This window comes from Maniola jurtina, chromosome 19, assembly GCF_905333055.1.
Source record: "Maniola jurtina chromosome 19, ilManJurt1.1, whole genome shotgun sequence".
In the NCBI taxonomy this organism is placed as follows: Eukaryota; Metazoa; Arthropoda; class Insecta; order Lepidoptera; family Nymphalidae; genus Maniola; species Maniola jurtina.
Genome location: NC_060047.1, coordinates 1452003 through 1464950, shown reverse-complemented (window position 1 = coordinate 1464950; position 12948 = coordinate 1452003). Strand labels below are relative to the sequence as shown.

General features: G+C 37.8%; 1 protein-coding gene across 3 annotated transcripts in view; it reads left to right on the top strand.

Annotated features, from left to right (window-relative positions):
• Positions 1-2191: 2191 nt before the first annotated feature.
• LOC123874726 (neurexin-1) overlaps positions 2192-12948 on the top strand; it is a 184540-nt gene continuing 173783 nt past the window's right edge. For all 3 annotated transcript variants that reach the window (XM_045920209.1, XM_045920208.1, XM_045920207.1), the window contains exon 1: positions 2192-2338. The gene's annotated coding sequence lies outside the window, so the exon portion shown is untranslated. The remainder of the gene's footprint in view (positions 2339-12948) is intronic.

Sequence of the window (12948 nt, the reverse complement as noted above, 5' to 3'; positions counted from 1 at the left end):
AGGTACCTAAGCACTTAGTGTTAACTAAACTCGAAAAAGTTAGATGTGCGAACCCCCGACCTTCCGAATAGGGTGCCTAGGTCGTCTTAACCACTAAGCTATCACGGTTCTTATGTGCGTTTTAAGGTTTTTCACTTTGCTTTAACGGTGAAGGCAAACATCGTGAGGTTACCTGCATGCCTGAGAGTTATCAAAGGTGCGTGAAGTCTGCCAGCATGATACACCATGGCCAAACACTAGTCATTCTGAGAGGCCTCCCGTTCTCAGTAGTGAGCCAGCGATGGGTTGATGGTAATGTATAAGCGGCGATTTCGCAGAACAGAAGTTGGATATCGGACGTCGGCATTCGTACAATGGACTGGCCAGCTCGAAGCCCGGACTTGAATCCAATATAAAACTTATAGGATGAGCTGAAACGTTGGGTTCGATCCCGAATATCTGCTCCAACAAGGCTTCCAGAGGCTGCGAATCGCAATTGAATACTGATCAAAATTTTTTATTAAGTATATTTTATTTTTGTTTCTGGCTTTAATTTTTGTCCTTAATGTTTGGCCTTAGACCTTTTTTGGCTTTAATGTTTGTGTTTTTTTGCTGTCCAGTGTATTTAAGCAAATAAAAGAACCATAATTCGCAATTTTGTATTTTATTTTTACTCACTTTACAATTAGTATCTTATAAGGCTTCGCGCCCGAAGGGATAGGTAGGTAATAATATAAGCCTCCGCTGTCCGTCCGTTCGATCGTCTGTCCGTCTATCTGTGCTGACATATGGTGTACTTATCTCGTGAACCGTAATAACTACATAGTTAGAGAGTTGAAATCTATTGCCGATCTATCAACAAAATATAAAAATTTCAAGATAAAAGAAGTTAAGTATTTTAAGATTCAAGGTTGTTCATTTGCAGAAACAGTATTTACAATGATATTCTAGTAAGTACATATTGTCCAATAGAAATGTTTTCTTGTACCGATGGTTCGGAATCCTTCCAGATCGAATCCGACTCGCACTTGGCAGATTTTTTATTATAGCCTTAAGATTACGCTTCCCCACAAAGGATTTACGCGATCCCCTATTGCACTTTGCTACGGAGCTACGGAGGTTTCGTTCACAAAAATCAACGTTTTTTCACGATGACTCGCCTCTACATACTATTTCAAGAAAACTCATGATGATTTTCCCTTACTATAACCTCCATTGCTGGCTTAGTATGATTTCATATAATTTTATTCTTAGAAGATCCATAGTTAGCAAGCAATGGATTATGAAATAAGTAAGGGATGGTTGTGAAAAGTGTAACTGGTGAAAGGTAACGCTGAACGTTACAAAGTGCGAGCCTTTTGTCTGGATTAAGGTGAGTTTCTCTTAGCGCGTTAAAAAGCTTTTAAAATATAAAAGCTTTTATTATAATGTACTTTTGGAACTTAACTTAGGTAGGTACTTAATTCTTTTCACGTAGTATTGCAAACTTATTTTAATGTAAATGCGAAGGTTAAGCAACATTAAATTAAGTTAGTAGTTTTGGTAAGCTTAGACCCGACTGTGCATAGCCCAAAAGGAGAGATATGTGTGTTGAACTGTATGTATGTGTGTGTGATGTTTGCCCGTTCCTATGGCCTCTCGAAACTATTTAAAGGCTCAACTGATTTTGATAAATAATACGTCATTTGATGGCACGAGTGACACTAGGTAGGTACATATAATTCTTAAAATGACAAAGATACGCGTGTGTGCACGTGAGTAGCGCATGTATGGCACGCACCACTCACGCGCAATGTACGCACCAGACACGCGTAACGCACGCGCAACTCATGCACCACACACGCACAACTCACGTCCCATACACACGCGCAACTTACGCGCCACACACGCGCAACTCACGCACCACACACACGCAACGCACGCACCACACTAGCGCTACACAAGCACAACTCACGCGCAACATACACGCAACTCACACGCCACACACGTGCAACGCACTCGCCACACACGCGCAACTCACGTACGATGATTTTAATAAACTTTTAAAAGTACTTTAGAATCATCAAATACCCCTCCTACCAAGAAGACTGTCGTCCAATGGCCTTTTAACGGGACAGCAACTATAGGTCGCATTGAAAGAACCTCGCCATAAGCGCAGGGCGGTTTGCGCGCGCACACCGCCGCCATTGCTGCCTGCAGTCGTACTCTGCGCGCCAACCTCGCGCCATGCGTCCAAAAACCTGATCTAATTACATAACCCAACCCCCAGTTCAGTAATTACAATTACTTTGTGTACTGTGACTTTGTGTTTATCCGTGTATTACTTGTGTTGTCGCCGCCACCAATGGACTTATAAAAGGTATCTTCTACACTACAGCAACACAAACCTGTATAGATGTAGGACTATGTACTATGTAGCATAGAGTACGCTACTCTTAACACGCTACTGGGTACACGTACCTACTAGCGCTCCATTCTGTAATTTCAGAACGTTTTTTTCCTGTACTGTTCCATTTTCAAATCCTTTCTTTTTTGAACCTTTTATCTGTGACGAACCATAAACTTTTCTATTCGTTTTATCGTCCGAGGCAAAGGTATAAGCCGGTATTATTCAGTCTATTATTGGCGGAGGTTGTATTTTGTAAATGTTTCGTATCGATTATGTACCTCACCACGGTTTCCGTTGCTTTATAAACGGGAAGCGTATATTAATATAGTTATCAGGGTAGACATTTTACGAGGGTGTAAAAGATATTACTCATATAAGTGTAGTATGGACTAGCTAGACTTGCATTAGGGGATGTTATGGGCAATAAAATGTATGGTTTCCTCACGCGTTTGTGTCGTAAACCTCCGTGAAAAATAGCTGATTATAAAAAATAAATAGCCACTTACACCGTTGTAGATAATGGTACTTATATTGATGGTTTTTGTGAAAATAAACTGGCCACTATGTAGCTTTACGTGTGGGAAGATATATTATGTACCTAAATAGTAAAAAAACCGGTCAAGTGCGAGTTGCGCTTCGCTCTTTTAAGGTTCCGTACATAACTATCAACACCATAATTTGGGTGTATGAAATATTTCTTTTTTGAGCTAAAACATCGCAGTAAACCGTGAAAGAAAAACCAAAAAAACCGTTTGTTTTGGTCACACTACTTACTTGGGCGATTACGTACTGCATCCGATCCGTGAAAATATACGTTCAAAACTACTATTACTATTTGTATGGTAGCTTACGCACTAGCTCCGACTTTCGTATCTCGGAATCTCTCTCATCTCCTTGAGAATATCTCGGATATGTCAAAGATGTCCACTGAATAGCTTGGATTTGGATCAGAGATCGGATTAGCGCGTAAGCAATATCTGAGGTTCAGTACGAGTTTTTTATACGCGTATTTCCACGGATTCGGATCGGATGAGTGCGTAATCGCTCTTATAATTTTAAAGTAGCATGTGTAACTAGCAATAAATACTCACTTTTAATAAGTAATTCTAGATATTATTTACAGCAAAAGGAGATTATCGTGAACACTAGAACATATCTATATAAACCCCGTAAGTTCTGGCAAAACACATAATAGGTAACATAATATTATTGTATCGAATATTGTGCCGGAACTTTATTCCCCCATGGCGCCACCGTGCAACGACGGACCATCGTAATTTCGTAAACACATTGATCTAAGGTTGAAAAATCTATAGACCGCACTTTAACTTTGCTTAGACTTATGTTTCAGTTAAAACGAGACAGATTTATTCCAGCGGTATAGCGCTGTCTCATTTTAACAGCGTCTTAAGTCTAAGTCTAAGTACGCTCTGTACATCTCAGCCTAAGCCAACATCCTCGAGAATTGACGCAGACTGAAGTAGTTCATTAACTATTTAATATTATAAATGTGACTGTCTGTTTGTCTGCTACGTTTTCATGGCCCATTCGTTTAACCACTTTTGATGAAATTAGGTACAGAGATAGATAGCTTGCAACCCAGGGGAAGACACACCACTTTTTGTCCCGGAAAACCATAGAGTTCCCACGAAATTTTCAAAAAAAACCGTACAAAATAGATAATTTCACGATGATTCCTTCGTTAACGTTGATTTAAAAATCTCATGGGAACTCTTTTATTTCCCCGGATAAAAGGTAACGTATGCCACTCTCCAAATTTTTAACTAGATATAAATATTATAATCCATGACAAAAATTACATCGATCCGTAGCTCTGTTGCGGCGTGATTGAAGGACAAACAATAAACTTTGGAATTTATACTATTAATATACTTCCTACTTAATCCCCCGAGGCGCCTTCATAGCGCTATCGTAAACACATTGATCTAAGCCATCCGCCTCAAGAATTGATGCGGACCAAAGTTGTTCATAATATAATATTATGGCTGCGAAAGTGTGTCTGTCTGTCTGTCTGCTACATTTTGACGCTGTTCCGTTACAGGACAAACCAAGAAACAGACATACTTCCGCATTTATAATATTAATAGGAAATTACCCAAACTTAAGTCCCCCGAGGCGCCTTCATAACGCTATCGTAAACACATTGATCTAAGCCATCCGCCTCGAGAATTGTGCGGACCGAACAAAGTTGTTCATTAACTATTTAGTATTTAGTACAACATAATAGTTGCAACTTCCAACAAAACTATTATTACCAAACTTGGAATTCACTGAATTACTGTAAAACTTTAGGTACCTACTTATATTTGTACCACTAGGTGGACAAACAGCATGAAATGAGTCGCATGGAGCCACTGGATTCAGATTTTTAACCGACGACGAAAAAAGAGGAGGTTCTCAATTCGTCGGAATCTTTTTTTTTTTAGATGGGCAAGATAGTGGCGTTTGAAAGTCCCTGCAAGAGACCTATGTACAGTAGTGGACGTCTATTGTTTGACTGCTTGTCTCTAAAATGGATTTCGAATACTGACCCAACATTAATCTATCTTCTTCAAGGCTAGATTAAGCCATGTAGACTCTACATTGTAGAGACTCCTAGGCAATACAAACCTTGGGGCTCTCTTCCTTTTTCTGTTAAAGCATACAATGTTATCTCAGGTCAACAGGAAGTATCCTATTTACACACGACGCATACGACAAACGGACAGACAGGCAGACAACAAAGTGACCCTATGAGGTTTCCTTTTTCCTTTTGAGGTACGGATCCCTAAAAATGATATAGGCTACTTTTTATCCCGGAAAATCCAAGAGAATATGGAATTTTTGAAAACCATAATCTACGCGGATGAAGTCACGAGCTTTGTCTAGTTCTATTCTGGTATATCATAGAAATAAGTTACCTATTTAACCAACATTTCTAGTTTCTTTGTACAAGGTTGAATATAATGTCACGAACATTATTGACAGTTTGGATTGGAATGCATTTCTACGAGAATCCCAGGGGTTGTATTTGCCCCGGTTAGCTCTATAAATCTTGCGGTATTATTGGCTGTCAAGACGTACAGAATACACACGAAGTTTCCTATTTATCCAAGATTTCTAGAATCTTCATACAAGTTTTATAAAATCACGAACTATTGACAATTTGGAATGCATTCGCCCCGGAAATCTCATTGGTTACCTGTCCCAGTTACCTCTATACGCTCTGCGATATTATTTGTTGTCAAGACATGTTGAATATTTTTATCGAGTTAGCTACTTTTTCGATTTCAATACTTTCTTGAATTCTTGAACTTAACATGCTGCTTGACATACTTACGTCATCATCTCGACCCATTGCCTGCTCAATTCTGAACATAGGTTTCGTCTCAGAATGAGAACGGGCTTAGGCCATAGTCCACCACGCTGGCATACCACTACCGATTGGAAGACTTCGCATACCTTTGAAATAATTATGGTGCACTTACAGGCATGCAAGCTACACGATGTTTTCCTTCACCGTTAAAGCGAGTGATAATTACTTCAAATGCACATAGTTAAAAAGTTAAAGGTGCGTGCCCGGGGTTGAACCCCCGACCTCCGATTAGGAGGCGGACGTCCTAACCACTAGGCTATCACAACAACAGCTGCATCACTAAAAGTAATATTATATGAAAAATGTTAGGAGTATCTATGTTAACAAGTGTAAATTAAAAATTTATAACACCCCCGACAAGTGAAGGTTACAGTAACTAGAAAAGACCGAAAAGACCTGATAACTTTCAAACGGCTGAACGGCTGAACTGATTTTCTTGGACTATTCCGCGCCTACGATCTAGTATCTGAGTTTTCCAAAACATCATTTTCAAATAAATAATTATGTATTTAGGCAACGTCCATCTTGACAGCTTGACATTTGTCAATTGACATAATATTAAGAACCTAACGGTTATCTAACCTTCTTTGCTACAAGAAAACTAGAAAAGAGCTGATAACTCTTAAACGGCTAAACCAATTTTTTTGGATTATAGCTAAGAACACTCTCGATCAAGCCACCTTTCAAACAAAAAAAACTAAATTAAAATCGGTTCATTCGTTTAGGCGCTACGATGCCACAGACAGATACACAGATACACAGACACACAGATACACAGATACACAGATACACAGATACACAGACACACAGATACACACGTCAAACTTATTACACCCCTCTTTTTGGGTCGGGGGTTAAAAATGCATTTGCCCGCAAGTCTGAGTGGGGTATCTGCCCCAGTTATGTCATTGTAGTCTAACTCCGATATTGTGATTTGTTAAAGCTTTAAAGTATGTATATAATATCTACTGTGCTCAGAAGAAATGTAGTTTTGAAGTAACAAGTGTAAATTAATTTATAACACCCCCGATAAGTGAAGGTTACAGTAACTAGAAAAGAGCTGTAACTTTCAAACGGCTGAACCGATTTTCTTGGATTATAGCTAAGAACATTCTCGATCCAGCCACCTTTCAAAAAAAAAACTAAATTTAAATCGGTTCATTAGTTAAGGAGCTACGATGCCACAGACAGATACACAGATACATACGTCAAACTTATAACACCCCTCTTTTTGGGTCGGGGGTTAAAAAGTTCTTTAGGCGTTGGGCGATTTTGGGATGGGTAAAAATTTCAGGATCGCGTCATCAACATGGTGCCTATAAGGCCTCATTTGTACACGAGAGCTTTTTTTAACGTCCGTTACAAAAGCGTCCAAATAGAACAAATGTATTCCCGAGTAGGTATCTGTTCACACGTAAAAAAGCGTTGACGTGTGAACATGTACTTAGGAATACATTTGTTTTATTTGGACGCTTTTCTAACGAACGTTAAAAAAGCTCTCGTGTAAATGAGGCCTAAGCCCTAATACACACGAGCGTTATAAAAGCCTTGCGTTAAAACCCAGCGTTGGCGGGTATTAACATTGTACGCGTTAAAAAAGCGTTGTCGTGTGAACATGTACTTAGGTACATTTGTTTTATTTGGACGCTTTTCTAACGGACGTTAAAAAATCCTCTCGTGTAAAATAGGCTTATAAGTGCTCGGAGTGCAAACAGATGTAAAAACTTAATAATTGTTAAGAGGGCTAGCTCTCCGTCACTCGTTTCATACAATCGTAGTTCCAATTTCATTTGAATATTAAGCAACCAAAGTCCACGAAATTTTGCAGACATATTCTAGAAACTAATATCTATGTCTGTGGTTTTCCAGATTTCTGTTAAAATATTCGGTTTCAAAGTTACGCGGTCTTAAAAATTTTCATATAAATGTTTGAGCCCCTGTAATTTTAAAACTACATAGTTTTAGAAAAATCTAAAACACCACAGACACAGATATTAGTTTCTAGAATATGTCTGCAAAATTTCATGGACTTTGGTTGCTTAATATTTAAATGAAATTGGAACTACGATTGTATGAAACGAGTGACGGAGAAAGCCCTGTTAAGATACCGTATCACCTCTCTTAAAACCTATATTGACCTCTATTTAATTCTGCATTGACTCCAAATCAAATCTTATACCTACATAGTAACTGTCTGCGTACAATGCAACATACCTAAGCATCTAAAAGATATAGCTATATCTTCGAATACGAACGATGGAATATAATGTCACGAACTGTATATGTCACAGCCAAAGTAATAAATCCTGATATTATATATATTATCTAGTCATTATTTATAATGTCTACCCAATTTAGATAAACTGATAATTGACACAGAATTAATCACATTAACTAGCAATTTTATATAATTTCTTCGAAGACTTGGATGATGTAATAAAACAAGTAGGTACTTACAGGTAAATATTATAAAATTATATTTCAATTTGCCTTATGCATACCTAACTATATGTGTAGCAATATTATACTGTTTTGAGACTTATTTCGTGGTTTAATGACATAATTATGTATTATAACGGGTACATAGGTTAGGTTAGGTTAGGTTAGGCTAGGTTAGGTTAGGTTAGGTTAGGTTAGGTTAGGTTAGGTTAGGTTAGGTTAGGTTAGGTTAGGTTAGGTTAGGTTAGGTTAGGTTAGGTTAGGTTAGGTTAGGTTCAAAGTTAGACCGTATTTATTACTTTGGCTAACTTTGAACCGCTATTATGAATAATATCCGGATAAAGTGATTAATTTATTACATTGTCTAGTCAATTTTGATATTATACATAATGACCAGTCATTATGTATAATAGCTATTTAATCACTATGACTGTAACATATACACAATTTGGAATGCAATCTGCGAGTTGTATGCGATGCTGTTTTGTCCCAGTTGCTCACAACATGTACACAACTTACTCACAACATGTTCACAACTTGTTCACAACACAACACTATCTTGCGATTTTACTGCTGTGATATATACAGTAGCGATGCGCTATTCACTCGAATAACAATCGAATTATTCGATACCACTCTGGCCAATTACGGTTTGCTAGATTTCATCGACCTTTGAGAACAGGAGAACGTTCAAACATGCAGGTTTCTGCATAATCTTTTCTTTCAGCAAGTGATATTTCATTGCTTAAAACGCCGATAACTCCGAAAGGTTAGGGTGCCAAAAAATTATCATTTGAAAATTGTTATAGAATAGGTAAGCAGAGGCGGGGAGAGTTAGCTAGTCACACTAATATTATAAAGGCAAAAGTGTGTATATATGTGTGTATGTTTGTTACTCTTTCACGCTAAAACTACTAAATGGATTTGGCTGAAATTCAGAATGGAGATAGACACAGACATGGATATACCTGCATTTATATCGCTGGAGATAGATTATATCCTGGATTAACACATAGGCTACTTTTTATCCCGGAAAATCAAAGAGTTCCTACGGGATTTTGAAAAACCTATGTCCACGCGGACGAAGTCGCGGTCGTCAGCTAGTGTTTCATATTCTCGAATATAGATTAGATTAGGTTTCCACCTTTTTCTAGACCATTGATTTTAGTCTTACCTACCAAATCGTACCTATATCAACTAAGTCTAAAGCCCTTTGTACGAGCGTGGGAAACAGCTAGACCTAACACACGTTTCACGGCCGCTAATAGTTCTTCGACCTGAGAATACTAATAGTAGGTTAATAGAATAGAATAAGTATATTCTTATTCAAATAAACTTTTACAAGTGCTTTTGAATCGTCAAAATAATTTACCATGTTTTAATTCTGTTATAATAAGTGTTCAAGGCATTTTACTGATATCTGATATCTAAACATTTTGATGGGCGTTTTCTTTATACTAAGTAGGTATGTACATAATGCGCCTGATACCTTTTCACGACCCATCCGACTTAGCGATTTTGACGGTTGTAGAAATAGATTACGTCCCGGAAACAGACAAAGACGTTTGTGCACTCAACCGTATTCGGTTCGTATCCGTGATTGGTGAAAATGCGATCCGAAATGGCCGTCATTCAAATACGTACCTAATTACTCATTCGATTTGTATTTTAACGGATCCGTCAAATTACGGATTAGTGCACAAACGCCCCAAGGCTACATTTTGTCCCGGAAAAATTCTGATTGATGACCAAGGTCTGGTTCACTTTTAGTCAGCCAAGCGCTAGTCTAAATTATTTAAAAAAAATCTCCGAGATGCAAGCTATTCTGTAACAAACTTATTGATATCTGACGAAGTTGGTGCCTACTTCTATCATCTAGTATTTAGAGTTAGAAACTCTCATCTTTGATCAGAGACTATGGTTAGATAAGTATGTTCGATACGAGTAGATATAGCTAAGTAATTGAAGAATCAATAGCCTGAAATAACTCAGGAGCGCAAGTTACAGAGGATGTCGAGTGAATATTATATGCCCTTTCACGGCATTGTTGCGTTGCTGAGAAAATCGATACCTCAAGTATAATGTAAGGTTATTTTTAAAAATTGATTTGAGTTGTCAAAAATAATATAAAATTATTAATTTATCTAATGCAGGTAGTTTGATAAAATCGATATTTCGCTCATTCGATGTCATACAATCTGTTGCTAGGAGGCCAACAAGATTGAACTTGCATAAATACGGGTGTTTCGAAGGTTTTAGTTTAGTCTCCTTCCGAGATTCGGAGCGATATCGCATATTTTCGGTATTTGGATTGTGAACTGAATAATTAGATGTTGTGATAGCAATCACACTCTAATTAAATTATTTATTTTGGCATTAGTTTGTTTAGATTAAAACTCTCGGATAACCTTACACATTAAACTTGTGTTTTTTTGTGTTGGTTTTGGAGAGGACATTCCAATAATTCGATAAAAATATTTAAATAATACCTGCTTTTCTGAGTGACGCCAATAATAAGGGCCCGAAATAAGGCCAATACAATTTGCAGCCTTTGAATAAAATAGCTGTGTTCAATGACCTCTATGCTGTACTACCTCAGTTCATGACAGTTATGAAACTTGGAATAAAATTTTGAGGCTTTACCTGTCAAATGTCTATGAAACGACTAGGTGAGCGACAAGAGCTGTCGAGACAGTGTGTTCAGGGTTTTAGTTCATCTATCTCAATTCCCATTGGCTGGAACTGATTCAGCTGTTTGTGCACAGGGTCTATGGCCAGGGTAGGCATAAGTTAGGTAGTTGCCTATTGACAAGCGGTCATGATGACAAGTGTAAATTAAAAATTTATAACACCCCCGACGATCCAAAGTATTTGAGTTTTCCAAAACATCATTTTCAAATAAATAATTATGTATTTAGGCAACGTCCATCTTGACAGCTTGACATTAATTGTCAATTGACATAATATTATGAACCTAACGGTTATCTAACCTTCTTTTCTACAAGAAAACTAGAAAAGAGCTCATAACTCTTAAACGGCTGAACCAATTTTTTTAGATTATAGCTAAGAACACTCTCGATCAAGCCACCTTTCAAACAAAAAAAACTAAATTAAAATCGGTTCATTCGTTTAGGCGCTACGATGCCACAGACAGATACACAGGTACACAGATACACAGATACACAGACACACAGATACACACGTCAAACTCATAACACCCCTCTTTTTGGGTCGGGGGTTAAAAAATGAGCATTGAACTATTTGAATCAGGGTAAGCAGCGCTTTTATGCCTCTGTGGCCGGTATGCCGCTGGTTCCAGCTGAGCTGTGAGCAGCGCGGTAATCTTTTGTGTATCAAGGCATACTTACAGCATTATGCTGAGCTGGATTTTTTTTCGGGCTGTGACACAGTTTATTCCGGCGCTTCTTCTGCTTGAGGTCTTTTGGCTCCGGGATAACCAACTCTTAAGTAGGTATAACATGTGATGTGTGCCACATTTACAAAATAAATGTTTTTCTTTATTTCTTCTTTCTTTCCAAATCGATTCAATCATTGTATACCTGTATTGTTCCTCCTTTACCTTTCTACCATTGTACTGCAAGGCTTCGTCAAGGCGATTTGCTTCCTCGTTTCTAATCCGAACCGCTAGGATATGGAACGCTCTTCCGACATCAGCTTTCACTTTTAATATGGGTACCTTCAAGTCAAGAGTGAAGAGGCAACCTCTAGACAAGCGCGCTCCATCTTAGGCTGCATCATCACTTGCTAGCAGGTCTGATTGCAGCCAAGCGCTAGTCTGTAAATTTAAAAAAAAAAACGCGCAAGAAAGTGCCTATTTGAAACAACTCTTATCCTAGAAGAAAATTAAAAACATGAACAATTACCTTGTACCAGTATTTCTAAGTAAAAACACGGCAACACAAAAAGTAAGATGCATAACTTTTCGGTTTTATTGTAACATCTATAAGAAAAACAAAACACTTTATAAAAACTTAAGGAATACAATTATTCAAATGAAAGTCGAAAGTTTCACCTTTCTACCTTGGCTCTCGGGACTCGGGTCTTGAGTATCGGCTAACTTAGTGATTTTTAACTTAAGATTACAAAGATAAATATAAAAGATAAATAAAGGCTATGAGGAACTTCGGCTGGGCTTCGAAACCCGAGGAAATTTCATTTTAATAAACTACTCTGTGTAATGGAAGTTCACAATAGATATCAGTCCCTTTAAGGAAAAAATACTTATAACGGGATTTTGTATTTAATCCCCGACCCAAAAAGAGGGGTGTTATAAGTTTGACGTGTGTGTCTGTTTATCTGTGTATCTGTCTGTGACATCGTAGCTCCTAAACGAATGAACCGATTTTGATTTAGTTTTTTGAAATGTGATTTAGCTTGGTTGAAAGGTGGCTTGAGAGTATTCTTAGCTTCATAGTTAAAAAATAAAATCCCAAAAAATAATGTTCAGCCCTTTGAATATTTACCGATATTTACGTTGCGGCCGATTTACACAAATGGACTAAGAACCAGCGCGTGCGTATTAATTAGTGATTCGGTCGTGCAACTTTTTTAATACTCAATATCTAATGACAGCTTGGATGAATTAACCGCTGATTCGTCCAAGAATGACGGTAGAGTAGGTAGTAAAATGAGGGTAAAGTCAACAGAAACACAGTCTCAGGTAACATCTAGTATTATGATAATAGGATTCCTTGCCTGGCATACCCAGTTTCCATTTCCGTTATCTAAGATAATGTAATTCGCG